The following is a 19,051-nucleotide window of genomic DNA, read 5'->3' as shown; positions in this document are numbered from 1 at the left end:
ATGAAGTGAGGCATACACGCGGCAACACGTTCGCGCCGGTCTAGAGTTGAAAAAGGAATCGGGGTTGCTTGTGTGGACCCGGTATAAGAGATCGTACTTGAAGAGAGAAGGGATCGTCGCCGGTGGAAGAGCGCGTCAGGCGGTCGGCAGGTGGGGAACGGGGCACGGAAGGTAACGGACTGAGGAGCAGGGCGGCGGAGCTGGAGTGGGAGAACGCGCCTCGCGCGGCGGCCGCGAAGGCGCGGTGGCGCGCCAGTTTCACTTCGCCGCTTTGACGTGACGGACGTGCGTTGACATCGGTCGCTCGCTTCCACGTGGAGGCAGAGCCTCGAGCTGCTGTCGCCCCGATGTGTATCTTGCCGCGCGCGTAGTTTCGCGTAGTTTCGAGTGGCGACGTTGAGGTTGATTGATCGACGAGATATCGCGCCTCTCGAATTTTTCCGCGATCGCGTTGGACGCGCGAGAGTGAATCCTTGAGCGGAAAGACGCGCCGTGCGCCTAACTTCAGAGTGCAGTGACACACGATCGAGCTTGAGCGTCAGTGAGACTCGGTGGACGGTGAGAGTGGATTGTACCTGGAATTTGGATTACTTGAAACACGATACGTCGCGTGGAGGTGAGGGCTGCGTCGTCGCTGCATCGTGTGCCACAGGAGGACAGCCGCCGTGGGGATCGAAGCAGAACAAGGTCAGTGTCTTCGATGCGTTTCTTTCTTCCGCCAGACAAAGGCGTTCGATTCTCGCGACGCGTACGCCGGTGAACGGTGTCAAATATGCGCGAAATCAGCGGGAAGTGAGAGGACGAATAGCTGGCATTCGCAATTTCGACAATTACAACGTGTATTGAATTACAGATCGCGGGATATATGCACGATGAGCGCCGACATAACCGGTCACAAAATGGCCGATCGATATTTTGCCGTTATGATTTTTTCACTTCGTTATTTTAACAACATGAAGTTGCCGAATAACGACCGCGTCTCTTCGATCTTTATCGCGAAATTTTTTCATTTAGGAGAAAAGCGATGATATGAAAAACGATCGAAAATGATCGAAGAGAATTTCGGAGTGAAAGCTCGATTATTCACGCGCCGCTATTATACTTCGCAGCATAAAATTGCTTTTAGTGAGCAAAACCAGCGATCGTCCTGTCGCGGAATATTTGAACAACGTTCGACCGACTGAAGTTTTCGGGGTAAATCTCGCTGCGATGGATTTCGGGGAAATGCTCGCTTTGAGTGATTTTTTATTGCTCTTTCGAGAACTCGGTTTTTCGACCTAATACAAACGCGTAAAATACGTTGCATACTTTTTTACCGAATTAGTTTTGTTGCGAGAAGAAAACTATTTTAATGAATTTATCCTTGATAGCGATTTAGCGATTCGCGAAAGCGCGTTTCAAGTTTTGTGTATTAAATTATCGCTCACAAATTAATAAATACAATTTTTGACATTTCGGAATGAACGAAGTGATTTCCGTTCGCAGCTTGATTTTCGAATGAAAACAGAAAAGTTAAAATGCCGTTTGCTTTCTAAATTTAGGTAGCGCAAGCACGTTGATAAAAAAATTCGAATATACATATTTTTTTTGTGGTCTACTTTAATACGTAGCGTTGTATGCGAAAATTTATTTACATCGTTACGGAATTTATTTAACTCTATGTTTTTTATATCGAACCGGATGCATGCAATAAAAACACACTGTAGTGCGTTTAAATTATTACTCGCGGAAGTTACTACCCACATTAATTATATCGATAAATTTCTAATAGTCCCATGTACCATATAAACAAAAAAAGTGGTATATTATAATAGGTTTATTAAAATGAAGATATTATAGGAATTCTCATGCGCATCGTGCATCAAAATTGTTCGTTTCAGCACAAGATATATTTGTTTTTAATAATTAACATAAAAATATATTTGTTTTTACATATGTATAATAATAAATGTATTCGTTTTTATAAGTAAATTTATTTTTTCGACATTATTAAGAAACATAGCTCGGCAAAACAAGTTTGAAATAATCGGAATAAATTTACTTCCTTTCTACAAAGCTTTGCAGAACGAAGAACGCTAGAGTATTTCAAGTTTTTTTCTCACATAGATTATACATTGTATTTACGCGTAATGCGTATAGTCTATTTACCAGCACACGGGTTAAATACATACTGTGCGATAAATAACTCAAGTAGCCATGCGTTTAACCATAAGATAATATAATACTATCTCTTAGGCTTTAATATAATATCTTACAAGCGCTACGGATCGAACGATGGTCGTTTTTATTTTCGCTTCGATGTACAATATTTCCTCGAATTCTCCTTCCACAAATCACCGAGCCCCGCGTACCAATTTTGTACGAAAATCCTGTAATTCTTTTCGCGAAAGAAGTTAGATTAGGATATTGAGATAAATTCGCGTCGATTTACCTCGGCTGTTGCGTAGCCAGCCCAAGTGTTTATACACACATATATGTGTGTGTGCGCGCCGCGAGTCTCGAGCTCGAGATAAGCTCGCGCGTGTGTGTGTACGTGTGTATCAACAAACCTTCGACGACCTCTCACTCATCTTTACGTCGTATTTAGGTACGTCAGAGGAAGGAGCGATTCGGAGAAATTGTACATTGAAGCGAAAATAAAAGTCGTCGTTCATCGTGCTTTTACCGAACGATCGTACAATTTTACTTGGAAAATGTATATCTTTTGCCATTGTAATTTTTTTCTTCGCGAGCGAGCATCTCTAATGTATCGGAGCAAGTAATTGGAGGCTTTTGTATCTCCTACTCATTCTTACTCGTCATCACTTTGTAACAATAATGATGCAGAATGGAGATGTATACGGGACGAGAGTGTGAATGCAATTTTGCGTAAAGTAACTCATTTATTGAAACGCGGCATCGTCTTGTTCAATTTTTTATTAAGGTTAATTATCCGTAATTTTGCCGCGACTATTAAATTGTGTTGTCGATTTTTTTTTGTGTGACGAAAGCCTTCAACGTACTGTTGCGATGAAACGAGTTTGAAAAACCAGTTCCTTCTTTCTTTTCGTTCTTGACGAGCAAAACATTGGTTGGAATTTGCCGAAAAATATGCAAATTTTTTTATTTTGCTAAGCATATGTATGTCGTAGAAATCTTTGATATTGCCTATATTATTTAAATTTATCTTAAACAGGATCGTCATACGCAGTAAAATTGATATTAGAAAAAGGGACGATTCGATTTTCTCCTCGGGTTTAATCTCGGAGTATATTAAAAAATATTTCTTACCTCGCGAAAGTCTCACGTATGAAAATATTTTTGTGATATCTGTAGAAATATTTCCGTAATATCTGCAATATCTGCAATATCTGTAAATGAAATCGTAATACGTTACAGTCAAACGATATCGCTTTCCGGTGTGGCAAAATGTAGCAGATGCGCGGTAACTGTTGTCGCAACAAAGTAAAGCAGTTCGAGGTAAAAGTTTGCGTGACGCTTTTCTAACGCTTTTGCGAGGATCGGTCGCTATCGGTTGCTGAACTTTATGGACTTTTTTTTTTTTAGATTCGCAGAGAGAATACAAATGCGTCAGTCTCGCCGGTAAATAACGTTTGCACGCGGTTCAAACATGGATTGTTCTAAAATCTTCTGTCAAAAATTCCGACTAATATATACACACTCAGCTGATCGTGAAACAATAAACTCGAAAATACAAAAAAATAAATCTGACCATTTGTTGTCTGTTTATTCTTAGCAAATAGCACGAATCGTTGACGTTACATTTATGCATTATTGAATTAGAATTCTTGCTTCTCTTGTAATCGGTAATATCTATTCAGTTTCGTACAATCACTGTCGTTTGCGTATAACTGAGTATATAACTATGTAACATCTGGCGTCTCGTTAAAAGTTTAGAAGGCCTTTACCTCGATCGATGCGGTAAAGGAATGCATGCAAAAAAGGCACCTCCATAAATTTCAGACTATGATGGATTTATATGCATTTGAGATATCGTCGTAAACTAACATTAATAGAGGCTTGATTTTTCGAGATATATCTGGATTAAATATTTGCCGCATTATTTAAGCCTGCGCAATCACTTTGCGAAATAAAACATTCATGCAAAAGATATAAATCAAATGCACATAATATGTTCTCAAGATGTAATATCTTATATTGAAAGTATAAATCTCAGAATCGCGAGAGTAATATTAAATGAGTTAAGTAATCGTGGCCTTTTTTTACGACCGCTCGTCCGTCAAATGCGCCCATATACCGTATTATTGCCCTTTAATTATAATAAGACGACGTTTCGGGTACGAGACGTTAGCCGGATATCTTTGTTGCATCAGTGTCGATATACGACACGCCATTAAACGTCGAACAGACATAGTTTCCATGAGTGCTTTAACCCATTCCATTCGAGTTCGCATGTTAACGTCGTTTCGTTAATTACACCTTGTGAGATTACGACGGGGACAGGTGGCTCCGACGATTAGCCATTGTCTGTCCTGGAAATGCCGGTCGAACGAATACGCTTTAAGCATCGTCGATAAGTACTGATTAATGTACTCTGCGCTTAACGTCGATGGACGATCGTAACATTTTAGCCGAATGAAAAATTAGTCTTTTCGGTCGGAGAAAACTTTGGACGTTTCTCAACAGAACCTATCGTGTGACCATCCGAAAAGCTTCCCGATTCGAACATTCCGGTTTCTCGACTGTCATTCTATAATATATTATACGTTAGACCTGTCCTAAATACCTTTAACGCATTATTAGGGGAATACTTTTCGAAAAAAAAATGTTAAATATTTATAAATAATTACTGTATATATTTAATTAAATCAAGCCGAGTGGCGATTAAATTAAAAATCTCGACATTATTTTTTGAACGGAAATAAATGCTTATTATTGGCAAATTTAATTTAAAAAAAAAAAAGGGAGAAGGAGTGTGTATTAGAGCTCCTTGCAACCATATTCGCGTCTAACGGATCATAAACTCGAGGATGACGATAAATTTGTCGGTAAAAGGTCGCCCGAGGAATATAAAGGCAACACAACGACGCCTCTCTCAGGTTTGACGCGCAGGAGCAGCTGCCGCGTCCTCTCTTCTATCCTGTGGTCAAAAAATGGTGATCCTCGAGAGTAAATCTAATTTTAAAAAGGAAAGGGAACCGCGATATTTGCTCCAACCAAGCTGTACGGAGTTAACGCGCAATGTTTTCATTTTTACACCCCGAGCCCGAGAATGTCGGGGTTTCAACTCGGACACGATTCGGCGCGTATTTATGAGACCAGTCGTATCTCAATCTCAACATGCTGTCGCTCGTGGTCGTAAAATAGCGCGATGTATGCGCAAAACACATTCCATCGCGTGCGCGCGCATTAACGTTCGTACAAGTTGTGTCTATGACTAGTATACAGAATTTATGATAACTGCCTGGTTATGATAACCCACTGGAACTTTGTTCATCGCGGAATTGAAAAGCCGCAGAATAGAAAGTTTCGCGTAACAAGTTACAACCAACTTGATTATATATATCACACAGTTTAATCATTTTAATTATTAGAGTCTGTATTATATTTTCTCTCTACTTTTGCATCACATCATTTTTAATATCGCAGCTATATTTATCTATGCATGAATAATTTTTACAGTTGATAAACATTAATATTGATTTCGAACATATATGTATGCGTATCAAAACCACAGGATGGTGGACGAGCATCACAGATTTAGACTAAACATCGTTTCTCATTCCATCCAGTAGTTCCATCCATTCGATTAGCGTCACTGTGTATAAGCAAAGGGGAACGCTGCTCCCTTCCCTCTCCTTCTCTCTCTCTCTCTCTCTCTTTCTGTTCGTCTTTCACCACGTGACGTTACTCGGCTCGAATGTCACGGAATCCATATGCGTTATTTCTATTTCGCCGAATGTTTGCAGACAAGATTGATTCAATTACGACGTGAATTTAATGATGATTGAGTTTTGTTTGGAAAAAAAGCGCGTTACAACTTACATTGTTCGTAAACACAATCTAAAATGTCACTCACGTTCTTACGAGAGTTCGTTGCGATCCAACGCAAACTCGCCGCCACTTATACCGTAAGCAGAGCATGAAAAAGGTGAAGAACGTGCACACATGCACTTACCGAAAAGAAAAAAAAAATACATATAGCACTTGAGATATATGCGCGTTCCACGTGTTGAGAAACGAGAACTGATGGTCGCAGGCGATTTACCCGACCCGACCTGACCCGATCCGGTCTTAAGATTTTCCAGATCGTTCGACATTCGGTTCGACGTTCGACGAGCGGATGCTGAGAACTTTGCGACTCGATCGGCAGAAACGCGTCGATCGATATCGTGAAGTTTACTGTTATACCTTATCGATTATGTCGGTTTCCCGCCTCGAGAGACATTCTCGATCGCGGGCGCAATCATTTTTATGGTATTTTACGGTCGTGCGTATATGCGCTTTGTGAATAGAACAGATGTATGCATTTTGTGAATAAACGATGTAAAAGAACGGATATCTGACAGCTTAATTCGAGTTCCAATAATTGTTTCGCACGGTGCGGTGAAACAATGTTATTGATTACAGGATAACGATACACCCACTGCATTATCGAATCGCATGATTTTCTTTTATAAGTAACAAGCTATATTTACCGCATAATTTTCTCTTGTACAAGTTAAAAAGCTAAGAAACGAAAAATTTTCACTTTGAGAATTTTCTGTTAAATACACAGATTTTATCGAATGGATTTTACGCGAGATTTAAAATTGAAAGAAAATGTTTACTGGTGATTATTTGACCGTATACAATAGCGATAACGTTGGCGTTTGAGATGTTCTTGGGAGAAAATCTCTTCCAACAGCATAGGCAGATAATCTCAAACACCTGGCATTGCGAAGGACTTCCCATCAGCAGGTATAAATCCTACTCTGGGAAGCGAAGCAAACTGCTTGCTCTTCTTTGTAACAATATACTCGTGATAAATGATCGTACTGTGTTTGCGCTGCTCTCGAAAAATTATTTACCGCCGAAAGTTTTGAGGAAGGAGGAGGAGAAGGAGAAGAGGGGGAAAAATTAATTACGCGAACGCGGCTTGACGGGAAATTATTATCTCCGGGATTTTTTCCCTTTGAAGCTCGAACGGGATGCGATTGGATTATTTATTTTACATTTTTTTTTTTCGATCTTTATTATAGGAGGGCAAACGCGAGGAAGGGGGAGGGACGCGCCGTCTTTAAAGAGTTATTTAAACTCAAATTTACTGTCGCACAGCTTCGCTGTCTTCGTTGTGCAATTTGTTACATAATGACTTGCTGTATTTCTTCTTATTCAATGCGCTCGTGGATCGACAAGCGCCGAGAATGCGCAGCTTTGAAGCTATCTTGACAGTTAATTTCCTGAGTGGCGGGAAAAGGAAAGAGTGGTGGAGAGAACTGCAGGTATACAGCGAATAATCAAGTACACACATACATACCGTCATACACCGATTGCATATACTTATGTTAGACCGGAATTTATGCTTATTTCAATTACGAAAATATGTGTGTGTACATTTTTCGTATTCTTATTTATGGCGACTGTTATTGACAACGCCATCGAATGCTACACATTTATGGAAATATCGAAATTAACGGAAATATGATTTTATATTTTCAAACTTATATAAAGCACATACAACGTCGTTGAAATGAGCATAAAATCGCGAGCATATCGTGTCCAATCGATATAATTATTTGATAATAAATAAAACTCTAACAATACATTTTATAATCAATATCGTACGTATAAATATATATCGTTTCTCGTAATATTATTAGCGAATGGTTAATGAATTTATTGCATCGTTGCATCCTTTCGAAAACTCTGCTGATTTCTCTTTAATCAGTTATCAGCGTTGAATTAGCCATTTGCACATAAGTGGATTTTAATAAGCTTTTGATAGCATTAAGAAGATTACGATAAAACGATATGTAGAAGTCGGGAGTAGAAAAGCGAAATCTACACGATAAACACGGGGTCATAGGTAATTCAAAGCGCGTTTCCATTAAAATTATACATTCATATCTGGCACTCGTACAGCAGAGATCACTCATTCGCCGGTCATTCACATGCATTTCGATATGAACAGAGTTTTGGCGGACAAAAAAACTGATGGCGGAATTTTGTAGGATATATTCGTCCCACGATCAATATCATTTATTATGAAATTTTGACAACTGCAGCGTAGAGTGAAACGGTCGACGACTCCCCCGAATGCGCCAAATGAGAAATAAATTCGCGCGGAAATTGTAGCGTCGAACGAAAAATATTTTTTGTAAACTCGTTCCTCTCGTACACATTTTCTTTTATACATTTGCACAGCGCGAAGAGAGAGATTTACTTCTGCCGGCTTACTAGATTTTACTAGGTCTCGTTTCAAAATTACGAGAAAAAATAATAAAGCAGGTACGAGTGTAATTCGTAAAACATAGAGATTGTATGCAGAAGCGACAGAAAGACTTATCTAAATATAGAGAAGTGAATAAATTGACGATAAGCCTAAAGAATCGTGGCTGCGGAGAAGAGGATATATATTTTTAACGCGCTCCTCAAAACATCGTCGGCGTCATCCTCGTTTATGTGTACATTCCCATGTTAAAAGCTTCCATGGAAACGTTTCACCATGTAGTTTTCATGCTATGGTAAGATAACGTTGAATGCCTCCCATTTGAGGAAATCTTGAAAACTCATTAAAAGAGAGAATATATAAAAAAAAGAGAGGTTTCTTCCCTTTAAAATATCATTAAATTCTCCGAAAATGTATTTTCTTCCTTCGCGAATATATTTGTATATATTTTAGAATTGTTAGGTACTACCAATGTTTTCCTAATGGTGTCTATCATTAAATTTATACATCTACTCTATATTTGGATAATGATATTTTTTTTCACAATACGTGCAGTTTCGATAACGAGAGCGATGAATACGGAAACCATGTTAGTATGCATGTGTTTTATTTTATTTTATTTTATCGGCAGATATTTTTCTTATCGAGGAATCTCTAATGTGTGTACCATTGTGCCTCACATACAAAAGCCTCGAGGATAACTCGAGTGGAGCATGATTATGTTGATCATTGAGAAAAAATCCTCGATCGGGATGACAAGAATCCTGCACGACCCTTAGTAGATTAATAACACGCGTGAGGCTAAAACTCTCTCTTGCAGTCAACGAAATCGGAACATTAAAGATTGCTCTGCTGCGAGCGATTACAACGGATGTGAGAGAAAGGGAGAAGAAAGGGAAAGAGAGAGAGAAACAAAGACGGCGGAGATGGGTGATAGAGAGAACAGGAAGGTGTGGCGGAGAAAGAGAGAGTGGTCCATGCCTGGGCCAATTCAGCGCAGGGCGCAGGCTTCGACGATAATTACGTCATAAAAAAATAATAGCTCGACCGGTTTCGTGTTGTATCCCCGCCGGGGCTCGCGAGAGATCGTTTGTACCCGGTTGTAAAGAAGAGAACGGCTTTCTTTCTCTCTCTCTCTCTCTCTTTCTCTCTCTCTCTTTCTCTCTCTCTCTCTCTCTCTCTCTCTCCTCGCGTAGCATCGACCGATCGTCACCAATCATTTTCTCCACGCGAATATCATCGGTTAGTGTTTCACAATAACATTTCGGCCATTTCATTGAGCTATAAGATTTCAAAGAGAGATTGGATAATAATATGGATAAAAGTATCTATAAATATTATCTATATAAATTTTAAAATATTAATATAGATAAAAGTATCTATAAATATAATAATAATATAATAAATAGAATAAATATAATGTTTCATAAATATTCATATAAATAAATATAAAACATATATACATATATATATATATATATATATATATATATATATAATAAAATAATAATAAATACAAAAATAAATAAAATGTGATAACAAATGAAATATTAATAATACATAAAATATTTAACAAAAAATATTGCAGAAATATCGGAGAATCGTCAATGGAAACGTTAATGGAATATATTATTAATGTGACGTTACTAATATCAAAATTGAGATATAAGATAAAATTTCTCTCTTTCTTTTTCTCTCTTCATCCCTTAGAATATAAAAGTCTGTAGGTCACGAGAAGACATTCTGTGACTACCTCAACTGCTGCATCTTTCGCTTGAATATTTCTAACAAGTATAAAGCACATTCCGTTTGGAGAAATTGTATTTTTATAAAAAGTATCTTGTAAAGAGGATATTATCCGACACACAAAGCTTCTCATCTTTACTTTTCTCGAGTCTTGCGCGATCGCTTCCTCCGCTTATGCACTTCGCGACATCGATGGCGTCGCCGGTGGCCAGCATCGAAGAAACCCACGCATATTCCGTGTGCATACCAAAGCAAGACCCAGTGCTCCTCAAACTATCGAATATCGCGAATCGGCGACAGACTTGTTGTATAATTTGAAAGAGTCGAAAAGTCGAATCGATAAAAACTTTGCACAATTTTTACTGCAACGGATATAAAATTGAAACAAAAAGCTCATACATTCGATCGATATTGCGTCTACTATCATTAAAAGCTGTTTCAAATAATATAGCTGTAAATGTACGACGATGAAGATATCTCGCGATCGTGATAAATGTACGAATCCGCAAAATTAATCATCCAAAATCCGCAAAATTAATCATCCAATTTTAGGGGAGAAAAACAGCTGACTGGACAGCGTGTCCTATTTTCGCCTTTTTACTCCGATATTTAATTCAACAAATTTAATCGAGAGACTCGTGACTGGTGTCGCGTACTCGTACTTTGCGTAGCGTTGAATCTAACCCACGTAATCCTGTTCTCGAGCCAACCGGTAGGCGCGTTCGCTAGAACGTGTGTGTAACTAGCAGCGCACACAGCCTTAGCCGCGCGCGACCCGGAGTGACAGGAAATCGCCGGCTTAAATTAGAGACAATAACGTACCGCGAAGAGCCTCGGTTACACGGTTACACGCACCCGGGTGGAGAGCACCGGCGGCGGATTACGACGGCGCACAGCTGCAGCCGGGATAATAAGCCCCCTCGCTAATTTGGTTCCCGATACAAGAGCCCGAGGTGCAGCCAAGAGCTCTCTGTTAATCCTGCGGCCCCCTCGGTCGTTTTTACGCCACTGCCGTTGTCTTACGTAAGTAAACGGTGCGCCGACCCGCGGTTCCGCCACCGTCCGTTCCCCGCAAACGATGTAGCCGGAATATGCGAGCTGGTCTAGGGCGTATTTTAATCCGGTAACACGGCGTACGAGTAATATAGCGAATTTATTAATTGCGTCATGTATATAGGTATATACATATATAGGAAGTCGCGACGAGAAGCAGTAGGTAGCATGTCTGGTGAACGTCTTCGTATCATGCTAATACGTTGCAAGTGTCATTAACATATTATGTAAATTTACGCGCGATGCTGCAGTTACTTCGTCTTCGGTTGCGTTTAGTTTTCCGGTATGTAGAGTATCCTGGAAATGGGAAAAGAAACTTCTCATATATTATGAGAATGTAATTTAATCAAATAAATGTGAAATTATGTAAAAAAAGAGCTTTCTTTCATATCCCGCAAAGTTACGAGCGGATTAACATATTCATGTTACTTGCGTATAAAAAAGAAAAGAGTGTACTTTATTTCGTTTTTAATATATATGTTATACAGTTTATATAAAAATGTGTAAGAATATTTACGTGATGATATTTGCATTTTGACAGTTCATATCCTGGTAGATCTAATTAAAAGCGTCTATGGAGAATCTCTGCTTTAATTGTATACTTTTCCCAAGGACATTCGCTTTATTTGCCCGAGGTGCATTTTATTGCCCGCGGTAGAGCACCGTGACTGTAATAAATTCCATTGTTTCAGTGCAACTACGAATTGGAAATATAAATTTCAAATAATAATACACATGTTCTATAAAATAAAGTTATTATGAAAAGTAATGTCCGAAAAATGAAATATATATGTGAAAAAAAGGAAAATAATTAACAGAAATTATACGAATTTGAAAATCGTGACATTTTTTTTAGATAAATAAAAAGCCGGATAACTTTATGAGAGAAAAATTTTTTTTAATTTACACTTTTGAGATGAAATAATTTTTAAAACATTGATTTATTTTGAAATATGTATTAAAACAATGAAATCTATTATATAACAAAATAGAAATTATATTAACGCGGCGAAAAGAAACCCGTCGAGGTGGTTCACGTTGGCACACACATACATGCACACTTATGCACACAAATATACGAGAGATTAGAGATACATAAAATATATATACAGGTATGCGTGAATGTGGTGTCGTCAAACTGTCGCCACATTGTTCTCGAGCAAACGGATTACGTGTCACTTGAAGAAGTCTCATGTTATTTCTAGAGTACACGTAATTCGTCTTTAATGTATATGAAGTCTTCTTTCAACATTTTACGTTCGTTTTCTAAAAGAGAATTGTACAACATCTTACATCTTCAATTCTTTATACATTTAGCAAGCAGGTTGTCTACTCTCTAAATTTCTTAGAGTGAAATCTAACTCCAAACGAGTGAATATTCACTCCAAGTAATAATACTGCCACTCGCAAATAATTAGTGAACATTTAATTTTCACAAAAGTGAACTGTTTAATTCTGAACGTAACGTATTATGCGCTTTACTCACTCTTCATGAATAAAAATTTTCACTCTATACAGATTGAAAATGCTACATAGAGTGAAAATATTCACTCTACTTGATCAGTCACTCAATTTTTCGAGTGCATTTTCACTCTAAGAAATTTAGAGAGTATAATATATGCTATTAATTATGAATAATACATCATCTTTCTCTTTTTTTAAACATTTTCTTGACGATTTGTATGAAATTCTAATCGATAATTTAAATTTCTGCTATAATTGGGTTATACAAATTCTCTCATGTAGATCATGTCGGGAGAGAGATTGAAATTTGACCAATTTTAACTACAAACGCGGTGTGTAACCATTTCATTCTTTTCGGTCCACAAATCTTTAATGTGCAGTCGATTGCAATGCAACTTCAATTGTGCATCAAAGATTTGTAGCGGGTCAAAAATTCGATTTCGAATCTGATACAGATTTCATATGATATTGCGGTTAACGTGGTAACGGGAGAAAGATCGTTGCTGGCCATGAACGATGCTTTTTGGACTTCGAGCTCTGCGGGGAAATAAACTTTTCCACCCGGGCGGCGTTTAAATTATTACGTGATCACGAGACTGATGGGAGAAGTTTCTTCCTCGGCGAGATCGTCGTCGGCAGTTTTTATTCCGAGTTAATCCCGGCCGCATAAAGTTTACTTCTAGTTTATAGGATCGGTTGTGTGCGCTTGCACGAGCTTTTGCGTGCGAAAGCATGAAAGCAAGAGAGAGAAAGAGGGAGAGGAGAGTACCTTGTTATAATAAAAATGTTTTTAAATCGACCTAAAGAACGTGACTTTCATTTTGTTTTTTTAAATGGACGATCGGAAAAACAGCGCATGCAAATAATTTAAATCGCTCATATCAGATCTTTCTCTCTTTCTCTCTCTCTCTCTCTTGTTGTGAAACAACTTCTTTGATAATGATTACGAGGATCCTCGTATCCATCGGTAGGATTTACAGTGGCACGTAATTGGTTCAAGAGAAAAGAACCATTCACGGTTGGACCGCTCTGCCAATTATTCATGCTCGTGTCTGCCGACTCTGATACGCATGATTAATGATAAAGGAGTACGCTCATCGGTGGACCACCTCGATTTCTCGCAGCCTCCGCGTTCTTACGAGCCTTTGATAGTGGAGGAGCTACTATATAAAGAGAATAAAAAAAAACAGATCGAAGGTATACGTGTACGTGTATCGAGTATATCGCGTTATCGAGAAAGTTATGATGAAAAATAACTTTCAAGATGGAGCGATACAAATATATATATATAACGCGGACAGTTCGAATTTCCACACCTTCGGTTGTTAGAAAAGTGCTGTTTCATCATCATATGGAATATTGAGATGACGCAATAGAAAATAAAATTTTCTGTCTGCAAGAATAATTTTTTTATAAACATTTTAAGCGAATTTTAAAGTCTCGCGAAACGAATAAAGTCGACGCAAAAAATCTGCCGTATAATAAAAAATATAATTCGCAGAGACGTATGCACAACGACGTTAAGAAACGCGATGCCCTTGCAATAGCGAGGACTTACGTAACGCCCATTTTTCTTTATTCGCTCGGAACTTGACCGTCATATCGCAACGCGATACTCGGCGCAGTTTTTATCACTCGCGGCGGTAGAGAACGCGAGAGCAGGGAAGTAAAGGCACGCTATAGATGCTCGCTTTGGCTGCTCGCGATAAAACTGCATGTGCACGAGACTGCATAGCTGCGAGTCATGACAGCACCGACGTGGAATCCGGCGGGACTGACCGTACGAGAGCCGACCCAGCTCTCCGACTGTAATCCACCATCATTACCGACATCGCAGAGAGCTCGTTAGTCTCATTTATATTCACGTTGCAACTTATACATCTCGCCAAGAAGGAAGAAGTTAGAACCTCCTCTCGCGCGGTCCGGGCAACCGTTCCATCTTGCCGCGATATAGCTGACAAAGTACTTTTAAATCCCGCTCAGTCTCGTGAGTTGACAGTTTTTAAGCGGCTAATAACTATTCGTACAAGCGGCAACTCAATTTACGAAACTCGATGACGCGAATCGCTCTTGGAAATGTTATGAATTTCGATGAGGCGCCTCGCGCAAACACCGAGTGTGCAGCGCGTCGATGCTGATAAGATTATCAGAATGGGATTTGGATTGGTACGTTGCTTCGAAAGAACGATAATCAGAGTATTACGTCATTAATCATATGCCGGCAAGATGTATTATCCGATAATCTGTGTATACGTAAATGACTTTGAATGGCGCGACTGCTCATCGCCCTTCGGATGAAGGCGCGTATGCCATGACGCACGACAGCCATAATTCAGTGCGAACGCGTAGGGGATCCTGTACGCGGAAGTTTGATTATTCCGCATTCTCTGCCGTCCGTACACCATCGACCAACCTCCCTTTATATTCCGCCCCTCGAATTTCCCCGAGGTTCGACGCAACTGTAATTGGTTGAATGCACGGGAAAGTCGATTATCTCGACGAATGTTTCGATGCCTGTTCGTGATGGAATCGGCAGATTGTTAAAATTTTATCTCCGTCGCGAGGCAGCAGATTATCGCAATTATCGGAATGTCATATCGAAAAGAATGCGTGTACAGAGATTACGAAACGGCGCCTAAGAATTCCACGCCTTTAATGATGTCAAAATTAAATCGGTAGCGCGTTACATCGCGATCGCATTTTAATTTTAAAGTATCTTATATCTTTCAAACAATACACAGAAAAAAAGGACATTCTTGTTTTGAAAATATATTTAGTTTTAACATGGAAATCTTGAAATGAGATTTTATCGCGTTAATTAAAGAAAAATATAATTGCTTAAATAATTGCTTACTTGAATAAAGCCATTTTATATAGTTCAATCGAGAAAAATATATTTTTATGATTTAAGATTTAATTTTCTTGAATGGAAAAGAAACAATGTTAGATAGAAAATAACATTTTTAAATCAAAGATTATAATTTTCTTAAAGTAGAATTAAATAATTACATATTTTTGAGATGACAATTACAATATTAAAATAAGACTATAATATTGTTAAAATTTAAAATTATTAAATTCTTTTAAGAAGATTATAAATTGTTGCGTATATACGTTCGCAATGAACGCGTTAGTTTAAGTATATAAGTTTTGATTTGACACTTGTTTTTTTTCTGTGTACTATCTATTTATTTTAGATATATTACATCCTTATACGTATATATTTTTTACAAACAAAATGTATACATATTTTTTTATAAACAAATTTTCTTCCGGCAGCAATGTGTGCACCTCACTACGTTAAACGATCATTTCGTCGAAACGAACGTAACAAAGAACGACTCACATTTTCCCAGCATCGTTCGTCATTGTCGCGAGCTGCGAGACTGCATCGCATCCCCCGAGATTCCGAAGAGTAGCGTTGGAATTACTACCCAACTTTGCGCGGGACTTTTCTGCGCTACCCTTTATCGTCGTCTCTCTCTCTCTCTCTCTCTCTCTCTATTTCTCGATGTGTCGGACCTCGCGAAAGTCTCGTTTATTACATGCCCACCCTTCATCAGAGCGACTGCTCCCACAGGGGTGCGCGGACCCCATCAGATGACTCATCTCGCGCAAGTTGTATCACCGAGGGCGGCAGTAAAGATGCTCTCTAACGACGGCGTGTCGTGATGCATCTCGGCTCCCGATACCCAGTGAAACGGAATTACGGAGCATTCGTGGGCCCCCTCGCTCCTCTCCCTTCTCGGCTCTTAATTTTCGCGCTCGCGAAGTTTATAACGTCTCGTGCAAAAGAGACAAAGGAAACGAAATTCGCTATCGGTGCGTTCAGGACGAGAAACAGGAGACTGGGCAAACGGTTAACTGCGACCAGGCAACACGATTCCGGTGTTCGGTGTACGGTTTCCGGTTTATATACCTCGCGGTTACCGAGTCGCTCGTGCCTCCTCCCCCCGGTCTGTCCTTATGCGAGCCTATTTTGCTGTCCAGCTTTGTTGTGCGAAATGACAAAGGCATTTTGTTCGACGAGCGTGTATACCCTCCTCCTTCTCTTCTCACCAAGTTTATTATAATGTTCTGCACCGCCGTCTGACACCCTCGTTGTGACTATCCGCCATTTTTGAACAGATGCGTTTTCCACTCTCGACCGGCAAACAACGAAAATTCGAACCCTACGGGCTCCATTGTTCGGATACGTGTTTACGAAGTTAATATCACTGTTTCCGCTGTTGGAGAAAAATTGGCTTTTCATCATACAAGAGAATTTTCCCCGATAACGTAGGTCGATTATATTTCAAAATGCAACGTGTAAGGTAAAATAAAAGTCTGCTATTAATGGCACCAAGTTGACATGAAAGTTTTCTATCTCGTTAACGATAATGAAATTCTCTTTTTATTTATGTTATCGCTGGAGAGAAATATAGTTTGAAGAAAATAAAATTTACATTAGTGTTTTTTACGAACTTGGCACATGAAGGATAATCTTGATTAATTTCTCAAAAATATTCAATGTAATCTTCAATATTTCTAGCAGTTTTGGCTGCATACCAGAGAAAACATCGGAAACGCGGTTAATTAATTACCTTCGATAGTACGATGAGACGTCGTTTTCAATTATCCGATGAAAACTAAGGTTTCTGACGTATTTATAAACGATCGCTCCCCTTCGACGGGGCAGGGCTTGATTAACGCGCGCCATAAAATTTATCCAAGTTTGACGCGCTCGATTTTGATAACTCCGACGTATGCTAATAACGAATTATTTGTTCGTGTACTATATAATAATTTATGTTTCACGAACGCAGGGCCGAATCCATCGATGAGAAAGTGGCGCGGTTAATTGATAAATGCTCGGGATTCAGAACCGCGACTTGCACACGCAAGTAATAAGACATTTATCATCGTTTAGTCTATGGCGTCTACCCCGTCTCTTTGCTTTGCGCTACGCTGTACGTATTACGTTACCACGTGTGGTTCATTTGCCAGACGCGACGAGCGTTTCTACGAAGGTTTATCTTATCGTGACCACGCATATCGAGTCACTCGCATCTATCGGACTCGGCGGTCTCGTCTCTCCCGTTACTGGAGACTATATTTATCACGACGAGTGATAATGGAGGCGCCATATCGATAGCGAGGATCACGATTATCGTCGCTGTTTAAGCTTTTTATAGTTTTGATCCCTCCGTATATTTTTATCGGACGCACGTGTTAAAAATCTAAATACATTCGTAATATTGGGTAATTTTATCCAGTGATTTTTATTCTCCTTTATAAAAAGTCATTAAAAATTAAGATCACATCATCATTTATAATAAAAATATTAAAAAACACGATGAAACTTGTAGGTGAAATGCGAAATATTTATACAGAGAAAGATCTATCTTGTTTCGGGGAAGCGTGCTTTTGCACGCACCTACGAATTGCGAGATTTTTTTTCCCCTCCGGGGGATGCATAAATATTTTAAATGCCAGCGCCATGCGTGGACCGCGTCACTCGAACCTCGTGTTAGATTTTAATCTGGCTTTGTTTCACACCGACAAGGTCGTCGCTCGTAGAGCGACCTCGATTCACGACTCGTGAGTTTTATTTTGAGGTCGAACGTGCCCCGTCACCTTCACCTTCGCGGGGAGGGAAAACTGTGGGTTCAAGATCCCATGATAAACTTGTAATAAACTTTATGCGCTCTCGGGTTTCTTATGCCGTGGGGCAATTTCGCTTCAACTCCCGATCTTTGGGCTTCGCGAATAGTTTGGCGCGCACTTCCTGACCAAGCATCCTCGATTTATTCCGTCGATGTCGCGAATCAAATTGACTCCGAATGCAGGATTATCGGGTTCACTCATGATACCCGAACTTGCGCCCTCGTAAGGTATTATAACGCGAATAACCGTGTTATTCGAGCCAGCGGTATCGCAACTTCCTGAGGAAGCGAATCGCGTACGAGCAATAAGAAGCATCGACGCTGAAACGATGCTAATTATTTCGGCAGGAAGCGCGGCCTCCTGTGCAGGATACGGCCATTTCATGTAACGGTATCTCTCAATATCGAGGGCCGCATAACTCTCGTCATTACTCCGTAATTACTGTCGACTAACTAATATTATAATTCGGGCGATATTAAAATGGAACTGGCACAGTTCAATAACATTGCATTATACCGGCTGACCCATATCGCGCGATCGCATTTGCGGCGTGTTTTCACGGCTCGATTGTATTAAGAGGAGCCGAGGAGCTCGGTCGAGGACGTGCCTGAAAGGACTTTTTAATCGTCGGTTCAATGGAGCGCATGGCGATCGGGCAATCGATTTAAGATGGATTTAAAGCTATCTAAAGGAATGTTTATTCGGTCAAGTCCTTACAAATCCCCGACCCTATAAGATACAGCGCTAACA

At 39.5% G+C, this 19,051-nt stretch overlaps 1 protein-coding gene across 1 annotated transcript in view; it reads left to right on the top strand.

Annotated features, from left to right (window-relative positions):
- The first annotated feature begins 275 nt into the window (after window positions 1-275).
- Window positions 276-19,051, top strand: part of LOC112639557 (fat-like cadherin-related tumor suppressor homolog) — a 119,845-nt gene continuing 101,069 nt past the window's right edge. Inside the window, exon 1 of the mRNA XM_025413945.1 lies at window positions 276-687. The gene's annotated coding sequence lies outside the window, so the exon portion shown is untranslated. The remainder of the gene's footprint in view (window positions 688-19,051) is intronic.

This window comes from Camponotus floridanus, unplaced genomic scaffold, assembly GCF_003227725.1.
Source record: "Camponotus floridanus strain SB8 unplaced genomic scaffold, Cflo_v7.5 scaffold72, whole genome shotgun sequence".
Classification (NCBI taxonomy): domain Eukaryota; kingdom Metazoa; phylum Arthropoda; class Insecta; order Hymenoptera; family Formicidae; genus Camponotus; species Camponotus floridanus.
This window is presented reverse-complemented; position numbering and strand designations above follow the sequence as displayed.